Below are 15,509 nucleotides of genomic sequence, written 5' to 3' on the forward strand. Positions count from 1 at the left end.
AAGGCATTAAGTACTTCTTTGTTTGCCATTACATCCCACCCTACCAGGATCCTTGGCCTTACAATATCAATTAAAATGGTCATGGATCCTGGAACAAATAGAAGCGCTATATTTTGTAATCCTGCCAACTATGACATAAATGTAAAGTCAAGCATGAGCAGCTTTCCAGACAGCTGCTGTGGACAGCTCTAAGGTTCTGATTACATAGCATAGTGAACTCTGTATTTATTCATCAATAAATTAAAGCAAAACATTCACAGAAATCAAAGTACAGCTTTCACAATGTTATGACATAACAACTTATGACAAAAATGGTCACATAGTTTTCACCAAATTGGCCACATAGTTTTAAATAAAAGGTATCATTCAGTAAGTCCTTCACTCAATCATCCTTAAGGAGCAAGCCTCCTTAAGGGACACAAAGTACAAAGTCAAAGTTTTCCACCCCTAGGCCACAGTAAATCATGATCTTCTCAGTCAGCATTAAGTCACCAAGAAGAGGTCTTTTTCATCTTGACTCAAGACTGGCTCTCAGATTCCATGGTTCCTCTTCCATGGTCGCAGTTCTTGCCTAAATCAACCCAATCGTCACCTGAATTTGAAGGTAGGCACTGCTCAGCTCCTCATCCAGTTCCATATTGAAGCTCTCCAGTACACCTCAAGTACTTTGAAGTTTTTGTTTCTAGGGAAACAAAGCTTAACAGAGCCAAAACAACATTCATGCACATTTCTGGCACCACCATCAATTCACTCTCTGCCTGTGAAATCAACAGAGACTCACAAACAAGGCCCAAGAGGTCAGCACAAATCATCAGTAAAGTCCCAGGACCTCCAAAACCCTGTTCCATGACTTTTGTAAACAGACAAACAGAAAATCCTCTTTCAGGGCTTCCAGTAAGGTCCCAGGGCTTCTGTACAAAGTATCACAAGCAAAAATCAACACAGACAGAACAAACATAGAGTGCTGGGATACCACAACTTTTCTCCCTCTCAACTCTGCCACCACAAGAGTTCTCTTCTCAATCCAAGCTGGGGCTTCTCCTTATATATAGTCATTAGCTCCTCTCCTTCCTGATGCATCACCAACAGGGGTTCACAAGTTGTGGTGTTCACAAGTTCAGTTTCTTAACAAAGACTTGACATAATCATGGGCGAGGCTTAAAAGAAACTTGAACTGAATCAAGGTGATAAATAATTAAATAACTGGAGGTATTAAGTATTTCTTTGCTTGTCATTACATTAACCTGGCTGCTCTTGCTTTTCTCTTCATTTTATTTTATATATTTGCAAGGACATAACTTGTATTCATATCTCTCTTAACTGATGGAAATTTCCCCTGTGGGATAGCTGACCTTTCTCTACCATGTCTTGTAACATTGACAAAACTTTTTACTAACTTGAAGCCTAAACATTGATTAGTGGGTCTTATGACCTTAACACTCCAAAGTTACTAAAGCCCTATTAAATGTCAAATATTATGACCTTTCCTCAGTCTTTGTCAATAAATTTCAGTAGTTCCTATTATTTCTAGCTTAAAGTATTATACAACTTGGCTAAATCCCACCTTTCCAGATTTATTATGTATTATCTTCATGCTCTTTATGTACAGTTAACCTGTTTTTCTGTTATGTGTTTCTCACATATAACACTCCATCTCCCATCTCCATGCCTTTTCATTACCTGTCCCCTATTCGAGGGATGCACTTCTTTCTGATCACTATTTCTTAGAATCACTAATTTAAAAACTCATCTCAGGTGTCTCCTTCTCCATAAGATCTCTGCTGAATCCTAATCCCATGTTGCTAGCACTCTCACTCCATACCCCCAAAAAAGTTTGTTTGTTTGTTTGTTTATCTACCTATTTCTCTATTAATTTATTTACTGGACCTGTGATTCTCTAGATGAATAAATTCCTCTAGCAATGCAGATTAGACATTTTATGTCTTAGCAAGTTGTCTGGGACATTGAGATATTAAGTCACTTACCCAGGGTCACATAGCCATTATGTGTCAAAGTTTAGACTTGGATTGGGGACTTTCTGACTCTGAGGCCAGTTTGTTATTCATTATGTGATGCTACCTCTCTTATGTTGCATATGTGTGCATGTATATATTTACATATGTAGTATGTGGGTATGTATTTGTATGCCACACACTCCTGGGTCTTTATAGAAAGTCAGTTAGTGAAGAATAAAAGGTAATATTACCTTGTGGGAGTGAAGGCTTAGTTGAGATTAGATAACATCAATTTGTAGTCAACAGAGCTAGTTTTGTTGTATGACTTTTTCTAGCTTAGTTCATCAGCATGAGTAAAAAAAAAATTAACTGCATTTATTAAGTACCTACAATATGCCAGGACTTCTACTGTATACTTCTAGTACAGACCAATTTTATGTAATACAAAGTTAGTTGAATATCCCTTTTTAAATATTTTGGCTTCGTATGAATCACACCCTTACCTACAGATGCTCTGCCCAAAGGAATACAAATTTCAATCTTCAATAGCTGAAACTTCAGAAGATATCTTGCAGTTTATGGGCTAGAAGAGGAAATATTAAATGCAAATCACTCTGGCTCTCTTTGATTGGCCAACAATAGGTCCCAGCCCAAGTCACCCTTGGTCACTGTATGGGCTCTGATAGCTCAGAATTAGTATAAATAGCAATTGTCTATTTTGGCCAGAAACCCTGAGGGTCTTCCTCTCCCAAATTGATCTTGGTTTTTTTAGGTTTTTAAGGGCTTTTCTTTAACCAGGTAAAAGAGGTCATTCTTTGTCTCATTTCTTACCTAGCCTTAATCACTGAGTAGTCATTATCTCAGTCAAACTGAAACAGGGAAAGACTTTAAAAAGGTTATGATCTCTCACTGCTTCTGGGGCCAACTCCAGTCACCCTGATCTGTGTCTTGCCACTGTACCCAGATAGTTCCATAGGAGAGAGTGAGGGAAGACAGCAGGAGCACATTCAGTATGGTGGCAGAGCCCATCTCTGAACAGAATCAGGATGTCACTGTGTATGTGGGGGGCCTAGATCAGTGTGTCTCTACTATGGGAGTTCTTTCTGCAGGCTGGACCTATGGTTAACACTCAGATGCAGAAGGAGAGAGTCACAGGTCAGCACCAAGGCTATGGTTCTGTGGAATTCCTGACTTAGGAGGATTCTGACTATGCCATTAAGATCATGAACGTGATCAAACTGTATGGGAAGCCAATATGAGTAAACAAAGCATCAGCTTACAAGAACCTACACATGGGGACTAACATTTTCGTAGGGAACCTAGATCCCAAGATTAATGAGAAACTATGCTCTGACACCTTTAGCACCTTTGGAGTTATTTTGCAGATTCCCAAGATTATGCAGGACCCTGACACTGGTGACTCCAAAAGCCATATCTTTGTTTATTTTGCTTCATTCAATGCTTCTGATGCAGCAATCGAGGTCATGAATAGCAATATCTGTGTAATCAACCTATCACAGTATCTTATGCCTTCAAGAAGGACTCTGAGGCTGAACACCATGGCTTTGCAGTCCAGAAACATCTGGCAGCACAGAACCCATTGTCTCAGGCAGACTGGCAACATCAGCTATTTGCTGATGTACCACCCCTTCCTTTCTGCCCCTAATCCTGTTGTGTGTTCCTTGGGATCTGGGCTTTCTCCACCAAATATGCCCCCACCAAGTTCATTCCCACCTCCAGTGCCACCTCCTGGAGCTTTTCCTCCAGGAATACCCCCACCTATGCCTCCTGGGGCTGGAGCCCATGGTCTTTCATCAGCAGGAACCCCTGGGGCAGGACATCCTGGACATGGACACTCACATCCCCATTCATTCCCACCAGGTAGGATGACTCATCCCAGTATGTCTCAGATGCAATTCACCCACCATGGTCCCCATGACTTGGAACACCCCCATGCAGGGCCCCCAGGTGCAGGGGTCAGCTCCTCCATGACCACCACCAGGAATGCCTCATCCTGGCCCCCCCATATGGTAATGCCACCCAGAAGATCCCCTTTTGGATCTCCCATGGGTCCCCCAGGGCCATGCTTCATCATGGCATACAATGGCCTCCTCTGTTAATGCCCCCCCTCAACCTCCACCCTATGGCTACCAAAGAGGACCCCTTCCCCACCCCAACCAGTACTCCCTCATGGTCTGCTTCAGGGTCCTCTTCCTCAGTAGAGCCAAATTACTCTACAATCTATTGTACTCCTCTGAGACTCTCCCTGTCTTTTGGACCAGTCAGAGGAACCCCTAGACCTGGGGGTACCTCTTTCTTTATTCAAATCTGTCCTTTTTCTGGTGTGATTTTTTTCTTCCACTAGACTTTTTTCTATGTTGGGCTCTACTTCTTCCTCAAATATTGACAGAGAATAAAACTGGATCCCTTGTTTAAAAGAGAGAGAGACAGAGATACAGAGAGAGACAGAGACAGAGAGAGACAGACACACAGACAGAGAATGAGGCTGGTTACTTTGAACAGCCCTCTCTCACCTAAATCCCATTAACTTGTAAGCTGTGGCCTTATGTTTCTGATGTCATCATCCTCTTGAGACCAAAAGAAAAATAATGAACAAATGGCTTCCTATACACTTAGAATGTTATAAATAGAATTGTAATAATTTGTTTAGTAAATATTCCCCTCCATCCCCTCCCATATATATGGGGGCAGTGTTTCATCCAGTAGATAGGACTGAATAGCTGGATATGTATGTATGTATGTGGCCATTTGTGTATGTATGTGTGTGAGAGATTGTAATGTAATACCAAGCAAAGGCAACTTCCCAGGTTCGAAATACCAGCATAGGTGCTCTCTATTTTATTCAGTAACAAACCCAGAACAGAGAAGATCGAAACATGACATCATTCCAAATGCAGCATTTACTAAGTGTGATTAAATAATCTCCAAGTACTACCCCACCCCAGGACTTTCCAATCATTCAATCAATTACAAAGTCTCTGTTCCAAATACTTCTCCACCCCTAGGCTATACCTTAATTAAGTCCACCACAAAGCCCCTCTTCTCAAATGGAGATTAGTTTCCAAACATAAGTAAAATACATTCATTTGCTCAACCATAGAACACAAAAAGGTCAAAAGTTCCCCACCCCTGGATCACAATTGAATCTACCCCAGAGTTACATCAAGTTTAAACACAGCACTTAATACCCAAATGGAGGTCTTTTCTTCATCTTGACACGAGGCAAGTTCTCAGCAATCTTAGTTCCTGGGGAGACAAGGCTTAGCAAGGCCATAAGATACATTGCCAGTCCCTTCATGAATTTATCCTCTGTCTGTAGAACAGTCCTAGAACCCCTGAACACATTAGCAAAGCCCTCTCCCAGGATTTCTGTAAACATACAACAAGAAAATCCTTCTTCAGGGCTTCTGAACCAACAGAAAGGCTCCCAGACCCCTGCAACAACAGCACTGTCCTTCACCAGTGGACAGTATTCATTCTGTCTGCCGGACAGTCTCCAGACCCCTGCAACAACAGTACTGTCCCTCACCAGTGGACAGTATTCACTCTCTGTCTGCAGGACAGTCTCAGGCCTTCTTAACCAAATGCCAGGTTCTAGGACTTCTTCAACAGGACAGTCTTTCACCAGTGGACAAATCTGGCAAAATAACATCAAAACAGACAGACAAAGTACCAGCAAAACAGCCATGTCTCCTCAGTCCTTGGCAGCTCAGGGGGCAGGTCTCAAAAGTCCAGGGCAATTCAAAGCGGCCACCAGCAATCTCTTAGTCTCTCCCCCTCTCCACGAGGTGCTGCTTCCAAAAAAAAAAGCTTCCGCCTCTCTCTAGTGTCTCTCCAAATCTACGTCACCAGCTCCTCCCAGTCAGGACTTTCTTTTCACATCAAAAAGTCCATCCCACAGGTGGGATTAACAAGCTCTGGGTTTTAATACAATCAATTTGAAAACCAAGCCCAATACAGGGGAATCTCCACATTCCATTACTATCACAGAGATGTGTATATATATTATATAAATGTATAATTTTTATATATTTTATATTTATCTGCATATGTTATTTCCTCTAGGAGAATGCAAGCTCTTTGAGGATGAGGAATGTGTCATTTTTGCTTTTTTATACCCAGTACCAAGCAGAGTCCATGGTATATGTTAAAAGAGAATTCGTTTGTGAATTTATTGATTCTTCACTTTCTTTCTCCACTCTCAAATCACCATGGATATATTTATCTGGTAGAATGAAAGCTCCTTGAGGGCAAAAACTAGTGTGTTTTTTTATTTCATTTGGTCTTCACATTCCTATTGCATAACATGGTATCAGGTGGCAATGAGGGGAAGACAGGAACAGAAACAGAGAGAGACAAATGGACTCTTAGACATATGTTCAATTCTCTCATATATGTGTGTGTGCGTATATGTGTGTATACATATACAAATACATACACAACTATACACACATATAAGTGTATGTATTTACATGTGTGTGTATGTGTTTTTTTCCTCGGTGTAACCCTGGCCAAGTCACTAAATCATTTTGCACCTCTAAGGAACTGTGTAAGACCTCAGATTGAAGAAGAATTGTTTGTATAGGTGCCTACAGTTTCTTCAGTGTAAGGTTCCTAGATTAATAAAATCATATATCTATACTGTATCTTCTCAATTCGATTTTTGACTGCTTGCAGGTAAGTATAATTTCTCATAATCAATATTTTCCACAGAATCTCGAATAATAAATTCTTTGCACATTGTAGCTATTCCAGGAGTATTTGTTTCCTAAATCCTGAATATCTGTTACTAATGAGTTATTTTGCTAAGATGGGAGAGGCAACACCAAATGATTTAACTCATGCCACTCAATCTAAAAAAAAGAGAGATTTGAATTACTTGCAATAGTGTAGAATCTCAGATCTCCCACTGGAAAAAAAAATAGATAGCTAGAGAATATGATGCAATAAGAGGAAAATAACTCATCTGCCACTCACTCAGTTGCCAAGTGTAGCACAGTGACAACACATGCTGTGAATTGTGTTCAGGAGAGCATGAAGAAAAATAAGAGTGTGGCCCTTCTTTATTTGTAAGTCTGAGAATTCATTATCAGAAATAAAACTTAACCAAAGAAGATGAAATATTAAAGAATCTGGACCAGTCAAATGAAAGTTCCTCCTGTGTAGGGCTTCATTATCTTCCCAATCACCCAGGCTTAAAACATTAGTCATCCTATACTCTTCCTTCTTCTATAGGGCCCAAGTTCTGGGCCATCTCCAGTTTTCCTGATCTATATCTAGACTCTAGACCCAGATGGCTCTGGGGAGAATATGAGGACAGTGACTTTGCACAATACTCCCTCACTTAAATCCAATTGACTTGCAAGCCATGGCATCATGTTCCTGATGTAATAATAAAAATTTATTACATGACTACTATATGCCAAGCACTGAGGATACAAATAAAAAGAATGAAACAATCCTATTTGCAAAGAACTTCCATCTAATGGGGTGATGGGTACATATATGGATATGCCCAGCATCACTATAAAATAATTACATATAAACACACAAAGAAAATAGTTAAATGCAAGGTATTTTGGGAAGGAAGGCACTAGCAGCTAGGAGATGAGCAAAACCTTCCTTCAGAAGATAGTTCTTAAAATAAATCTTAAAGGCAGAGAATGACTGTGAAATGAGGATATGAGGACTGGCCTGTGGGATGGACAAAGACACAATGTGTAAGGAACAGAGAAGTCAATTTCTCAGGATCACATAGTACCACTCAAGAAGTATTATTCAGTGAGATTAGAAAGATGAATTGGGGGCAGGTTATAATGCCTTTAAAAGCTAAACAGAAGAATTTATACATAGTGCATATATGCTCTGGACTCACTCTCTAAACCCTCTTTCCAACTTGCAGATAAGATCCTTAAATCAAAGCTACTCCTTCCCCTCAGAGTTCTAGGAGTAAAACTGAAGGGTTGGAAGATGAGGGTTCTATAGTACTATTGCTCATGATCCTTCATCTACTGGGGGTATATTTCTTCCAATATCAATCACCAGATAATATCTTCTGAACATCACACAACAATTGACCAAATGGTTATCTTCAATATCAATTAACCAAGTGTCATCTTTTACAAAGGGATATTGACTGAGAAGAGATGGAAAAGCCAAAGTAGTCACTCTAGTCCTGGATACCTATCAGAACAGGGCATAGTCTTTCCTCTCTGAACCCACTTGGTCCCTGGCAGATTGTATTAAAACTTAAAGTCATTGCTACAGAGCATTCCCTGAACCAGGTTTTCTTCTGGCTATGATATAGCCTACCAATGATGAGTTGCTTCCTCACTCACAGGACAAAAAGTCTCAGCTTCTGGATCAAGTGACATCTCAGATTTGGTTCTTCACTAGACTTTGCTATTGGGCTACTGTACAGTTTACTACAAACACTAGCTATTCTGGGTCTGGTTGCTTCCCCAACATTTTAAAGCTCATTCTTGTATCTCTAGTCGTCATCCATTTAAGATCAATTTGGAAGGTGGAGATGAAAAGAATATAGGTATGTGGGAAGGGTATGCAAAGACACAAAGATGGGAGATGAAGTATTATACATGAGGAAAAAGGTTGATTTCTCTAGACTATGTTGTATTGTTCAGGGGCAGTTAGGTGGTTCAGTGGATAAAGGTCTGGGCCTGGCATTAGGAAGATCTGAGTTCAAAACTGACCTCAGATACTCACTAGCTGTGTAACTCATGGTTAGTCACTTAATCTCTGGCTTAGTTTCTTCAACTGTAAAATGGGGATAATAAAAGCACCTACCTCACAGGGTTGTTGTGAATATCAAATGAGATAATATTTTTAAAGTGCTTGGCATATTATAGGTGCTATATAAATGTTAGTTATTATTATTGTTATAAATAAGACAAAGACCAAAAAAGTATCATAATGCATTTACAACCCTCTAGTGGTCTGAATGGTACAAAAATGTAGCTGACAGCTGGAAGCAGGGATGAAGAAGCACTGTGACTTCCACCCCTGCTATCTCTAATCCCACTCAAAAGCTTTGAGTAGCTCTTTCCTCTTACCACAATGCAAGAAATATCAAGTCCATATATTCAAGCCTGTTGTATGCTATTCAGATGCAGCTCAGGAGCCAAATAAAAGACTTTTCATCACTAAATGATAAGCTAATAGGAAACAGTCATAGGATAGGATGCTCATTCTGTGAATTAAGAATGTAAAGAGCCAATCTTTTGTCATTCTTTTTCAAGAAACAAGTAAAGCATATTGAACATGGTATAAGAACTGACCCTTCATTGGTCAGCCTCCTTTAGATATCTTTTACCCTAGAAGTAATAACGAGACCCCAGAATTGATTGAATACTGGAGTCACCTGGATGTATCTGATCTTCAAGAAAATTATTTTGACAGTAATGTACAGAATCAACTAGAGAAGTTAAAGAAGAGACAGGGAGACTAACTAAAAGACTATTTCAATAATCTAGGAGAAAGGTGATGAGGGCTGACATAATATGGTAGTTTAAGATGCAGGAGGCATTGAAACATTAAAAATAGCAAAATTTAGAAATTGACAGAATATGTGGAGTGAAAGAGTAAGTAGTCAAGAATGATGCTAAGGTTACAGACAGAGATTGATAGGATGTTGGCACCTTCACCAAAATAGAGAAGTTTAGAAGACATGATTTTGGAGTTTCATTTCGGTAATGTTGAGTTTGAGATGACTCTGCGATCTCAAGTTGGAAATATCCAATAGCCAACTGAAGATACAAGACTGAAGCTAAAGGGGGAGAGCCCCTTGCTTCTAGTCTCTCCCCTCTAAATCCTCTTTCAAACAATTGTTAAAATAATATTCATAATATAAATGTCTATCCATATTTTCCTATTTTCAAAACATCTCCAAGAAATCCCTACTATGGAGTCCAAACTTCTCAGTCTTAGACAGCTGGACCTCAAAGTACATTAACTTTCCAGACTTCTTTCATTTTACTCCCTTTCACAAACTCAGTATCTCAAATTAATCAAACTACTAGATTCTCCTTGCCTAATCATTTCTGGTCTCCATTCCAATTTTCCTCATCCCTGAAATTCATTGTCTCCTCATCTCCATCTGTGACCTTTGGTAAAGACCTTACTCAGCCACCACTTCTTCTGTAAAGTTCCCCTGATTATTCCATCTAAAAGTATTCTCTTCCCTTCAAATTTTCCTTGAGCAATTTGGATATTTTTTTGCCCTTTCCCACTTGGTCTTGTATTATATTTATCTATTTATATATCATCCCCCTTCTTGCAAGATCGAGAGCAAGAACTATATCTTTCTTTATCTTTGCATTAGCACCTAGCACCAGCACCTAGTTATTTATTCCTATTATAAAAAAAGAGGTTCAGAAGTCAGTTTTCCAATAGTCCAATGGATCTGTGATATCTAATATGTGTGTATTCCTGCCACAGAGGCAAGTAACATTTTTGCCTGCCCCTTTCTTATACCTCTAATTATGTCCTGAAAATTCAACTCAGGGAGTTGATCCAATGTGCTAGGAGGGTTCTTTGAATTCTTCTGGAATTATGATGATACCAGTGGAGTACATGGGCTACTCATTAATTATCCATACTACTTGTAATTGGAGACAATTTCATTTTTGTTTTTGTATCTCCAGTGCCTGACACATAGCTGGTGTCTAATAAATGCTTATTGACTGATTAATTGATTTTTGAGCATTTGATAATACATCTCTGTGATGGCATCTTTTATACCACTTCTCCTTCATAATTTCTTGTTTATAATGCTTTGCAACCCACTCACATCCAACATGCATCTCTTCATTCCCTTGGGTGCTGCACATTCTCTGATCTTTAGTGACTATAGTATTATATGATTTAAATCTTACAACTTCACTGGTGGAATGCTGATGTTAAAAGGTGGGGGGGGGGGAATCTTTCAGGGAGAAGCCTAGGGTCATGGAAATAAATTTTTGGTTTTCAAAACAATCCAGCCCACTTTCTTCTTCCTATTCAAGTCTTAAACATAGCAGGCACTTAATATATGTTTGTAGATGTGAAATGAATACAGAGTTAGAGAAACTATACTAAGGTGACTACCAAGCAGTAAAATAAGTAATAACTAGGATACTTTGGAAAAGAATTAAGAAGGAAATTTTGAGAGCCTCTGTAATTTCAGGTAAAATGATGCATGTATTCTTTTTTTAATTTCAGATGTAATGCTAGTCAATTAAAAGGAAGTAATAAGTAGCTAGAAAAAATGGCTATATTTTGAAGAATCAAAAATTTAAGGGCACATCATTCTAATAATTGAAAGGTGATGCAAAAGCATTCACCAAGAAATGGATAGTTTGACAATACAGTGTGCTTATTTAGCTACTCTGTTGGCATGGAAATTACATGCAAATGTTCTTAAGAATCTGTATCTTACATCACTGTGGTTCCTGACATCTTATTCTGGCTTTTATTTATCTGAGAGTGAAAGGTGATCTTGTCACTTTCTCTAGGAACTATTATGAAGGGTGTGGTAATAGAGCAACAAGCAACTGGAGGAATCTATGACATCATTATCTATCTAAAATCATGATAACTGTCATCCCCAGGAACAAAAGATAATGATAGTTCACACATATGTCACACTTGAAGATTTAAAAATAAATTTATATATACATTATTTTGACCAGCTCTTATAACAACCTTATGAGATAGGAAAAATTATTCCAATCATACAGATGAAGAAACTGAGGTAGTTGGAAAGATTTGGGACCCATAGAAGGGAAAATCTCCTAATAACTGGAGCTGTCCAAAAGGGTAATGGGATGCCTCTGGAGGTAGTAAGTTTCACCTTAGATATTTCCAATCAGAAGCTAAATGAGAACTTTTCAGGAGTGTTAACAGAAAGGACAACTATGCAGGCACAGGTCCAATTATGTCCCCAAAGGCCCCTTTAAGCTCTAGAATTCTGTAAAGGTTTGAGTATCATAGTGCCCTGTGGTCTTATGACTTATAAATGGCAGAGCAAAGCTTCAAACCCAGATCTTTTGGCTGATTCTATTCCCCTCTACCACAACATCCCTCTCAACCCAGAACCCAAGTCGACCTCTACATTTGGTCTTTAGCAACCTAACTTCAAAGTCCAGAAAATATGTATATATGTACACATAGAGACACCATTCTACTAATCTATTGTGAATAATTGAAAATGTAAGGGCACATCCTTTTGTCCATAACTAAAAAGGTAAAATAATGGTGTAAGCTTCAAAAACAGAAGGTGTCATGCCAGGATATAATGAGAAAAAGAAGGGAAAAGTGTAAAATTAATATAAATGAAATCACAAATCAAAACATGTCTTCAACTTCTCTTAAAGTTCCCTTCTTTGCAAATGAAGTCAGTCAAGAAATAACCCTACTTGCACTCAGATTCTAAATTTAGGCCCTCCTAAAGGGAAAAGTATTTTTAAATTTCAACAGAATTGTTTTCCCACATACTAATGTATTGTTTCCAGTGTCAACCCTCAGAATCAGGTAACTGCAAAGAAAATTTTGTTCTCTTGTTTTTGTTGCTGTTTCTGTTTCCTCTACTGAGTTTAAAAACATCTCACTTGTAAAAAAAAAAACTGTTAAAACTCAACTCAGAATGCTGGGTGGGATAAATAACAGTGAGAAAGAAAAATTGTCAGCTTCTACATATGACAATTGCTCCAAAGGGGAAATAACAAATGAACATAACAGAAGAATAAAACATTGTCAGGGATTTAAAGTTGAAGAAAAACACCAAGTGCCTCATTCTCTTCCCCATCAAATAGTCTTTATTGAGTATCTTCTGTGCTCATTGCTTTTGGAAGTGAAACCATCTTTTTCTCCAATCTCATTTTCTGAAATTCTCTTCCCAAATATACAAACATATTTTGTACAAATCATTACAAAAATAAATGCAAGACATATTATAGTCATGCTACCTGACCCTAGCTCAAGTCCTGCTCCTGGGTATGTTGGATCAGGTAACCTCTGAACAGAATTAAAACTAGGATAGAAGTGACTAGAGTTATTCCCAGGATGCTAAATTAAAGGCTACAAAAAGTAACACACAAGCATTCCTTCAGGAGTATAGAAGTGATTCTCCCTTCCACCCAACTGACTGTGTCTTAATTTGTCCTTTTTGTATTATTTCCATATCATGAAATATACAGTTGAGTTGAGGGTCCATTTTGTGTTGTCAGTCCTAGGCACAATTCCCACAGCTTGTGCCTGGCATAAGAATGAATCTGCTTGTCCTAGGGGGAGTCCAAAATTGTCAATTATGGCTCTGATGTACTTTCAACTCCAAGAATCTTTGATTCCATAAAAAAAAAATGTGTTATTCTTAGTATAAAAAGAGGGGAAAGCTAACACCATCAGAATGGAATTGAATATGCGAAACTGTTTTTTTCCATTTTTTAAGGAGTATATTTACACAAATAGTCTCACTCTCTCGTACAGTCCCTTTTCCCCCTCCCCACCACCTTGGGGCCAATGGTAAAAGATGGCTGGCTAAAGTCTGAATTAGTCTATGGTCATAGAGTAGGATGAAGCTTGTTCATCGTTTTATTCACTGAACCCCAGATATTTGCTTCATTTGCATCATTCTCTTATGCAACCATCTAAGCTAACTAGACACTCATGCATACATCCACAACATGCTATGCACTTAGAAGGTAACCATCACAATAGATCTATTTAATATTAAGTAAAACCTTCTTCTCAATGGAAAATAAGACTTCACGAACAAGAAAACATTACCACTTATTCACTAAGGTCAAAATTACAGAACAGCTAATACTATCTTTAAGGTCAACAACCATGTAACATTTTTGTCTTGTTCAATTTTGCTGTTAGATGAAGCTCCAGCTGCTTAACAGGTAATAAAATGTTAAAAGGTTAATAGGTACCCTCAAAGAGACCACCGGTGGTATTTATCGGGAGGAAAGGTAGTAGAAACATTTTGGAAAAGACATTAGAGATTCAAGTGGGCTTCAGTGAACAGTGAGGAAATGAATAAAAAGTTCACAGTGTAATTTTAAAAATACAGACTACTGAAGGTTGGAAATTCAGACAGTTAAAGTCAATATTCTACTGAAATTTATATTCAAAAAAGGGGAGAAAATGTGCATTATTGAATTGTGAATTGTTGCAATAGTCCCTATTTTAATCCAATCGACAATTATTTTTAAGTACCTTTATACCAGGCATGGTGCTAAATATTGGGGATACAAAAAGAAACAAAAGATACTCTCTGACCTCAGGTGGATTAAAATTTAATAGAGGAGACAACAAGTAAACAAACTTATGCAAAGCAAGCTATATACAGGATAAATAGGAGATAATCAAGAGGGAGAAGGCACTGGAATTAAGCAGGGCTAGGGAAGGCTTCCAGTAAAAGATGGGATTTTAATTGGGATGTAAAAGAAGCCAGGAAAGTCAGTAGTTAGTGCTCTGGAGGGAGAGCATTTTTAGGCTTGGGGGACAGCCAGAGAAAATGCCAGGAGCTGAGGACTGTTTTGTTCTTGGAAACCGCCAGGAGGCCAGTATCAATTAATCAATCAATAAACTTTTTAATAAATAAAATCATCAAGTGCCTACTAAGTACCAAACACTGTGATAAGTGTTGGGAATAAAAAGAAGGAAGAGACAGTCTGCCTTCAAGGAAATTACAGTCTAATAAGGGAGAGATGTAAACAAATATATACAAAGTAACTTATATACAGGATAAATAGAAGACAATAGAGATCATTGCTATTAAGAGGGGCTGGGGAAGGTTTCCAGTAAAGGTTGGGATTTTACTGGGATGTAAAAGAAGTCAGGAAAGTAGGTGTAACAGAGGAGAGAGAACATTCCAGACCCAGGGGGTAGACAGAGAAAATGCCTGGAGCTGAAAGATTTCTGGTTTGTAGAACAGCCAGGAGGACAGTATCACCCTAAAGAGTGTGAGTTGAAGACTAAGGCATACTGGAAATGTAAGAGAGGGCTAGGTTATGAAGGGCTTTGAAAGTCAAACAGAACACTTTGTATTTTATGCTGGGGGCAACAGGGAGCCACTAGAGTTTATTTAATTGGGAGGTGAGATGATCAGATGGGCACTTTAGAAAAGTCACTGGTGGCTGAATGAGGGATGAATAGGAGTGAGGAGAGACTTGAGACAGGCAGATGTACCAACAGGCTATTACAGTAGTATAGACATAAGGTTTTGAAGGTCTGTACCAGAGCGGAGTCTGGAAGGGAGAAGGGGGTCTATATAAGTGATATTGCAAAGATGAAATAGAAAGGCCTTCACAATAGATTTTATGTAGTAGTGAGAGATAATGAGACATCTGGGATTACACACAAGTTGTGACCCTGTGGAACAAGTAGGATGGTTTTGCCCTTTATAGTAACAGAGAAGATAGGAGGTGGGGAAGATTAAGGAGAAAAGATAACAAGTTCCACTGTGGACATATAGAATTTACATGTTTACTAGACATAGAGTTTGAGATTCCTGAAAGGTAGTTGGAGACT

At 38.6% G+C, this 15,509-nt stretch overlaps 1 pseudogene; it reads left to right on the plus strand.

Moving 5' to 3' along the window:
- Positions 1–2,967: 2,967 nt before the first annotated feature.
- LOC138153183 (splicing factor 3B subunit 4 pseudogene) lies at positions 2,968–4,253 on the plus strand (annotated as a pseudogene).
- Positions 4,254–15,509: the final 11,256 nt, after the last annotated feature.

The sequence above is a fragment of the Petaurus breviceps genome, unplaced genomic scaffold, assembly GCF_028583685.1.
Source record: "Petaurus breviceps papuanus isolate PSGF00001 unplaced genomic scaffold, PetGlider_PUasm1.0 90977, whole genome shotgun sequence".
NCBI classification, from domain to species: Eukaryota; Metazoa; Chordata; class Mammalia; order Diprotodontia; family Petauridae; genus Petaurus; species Petaurus breviceps.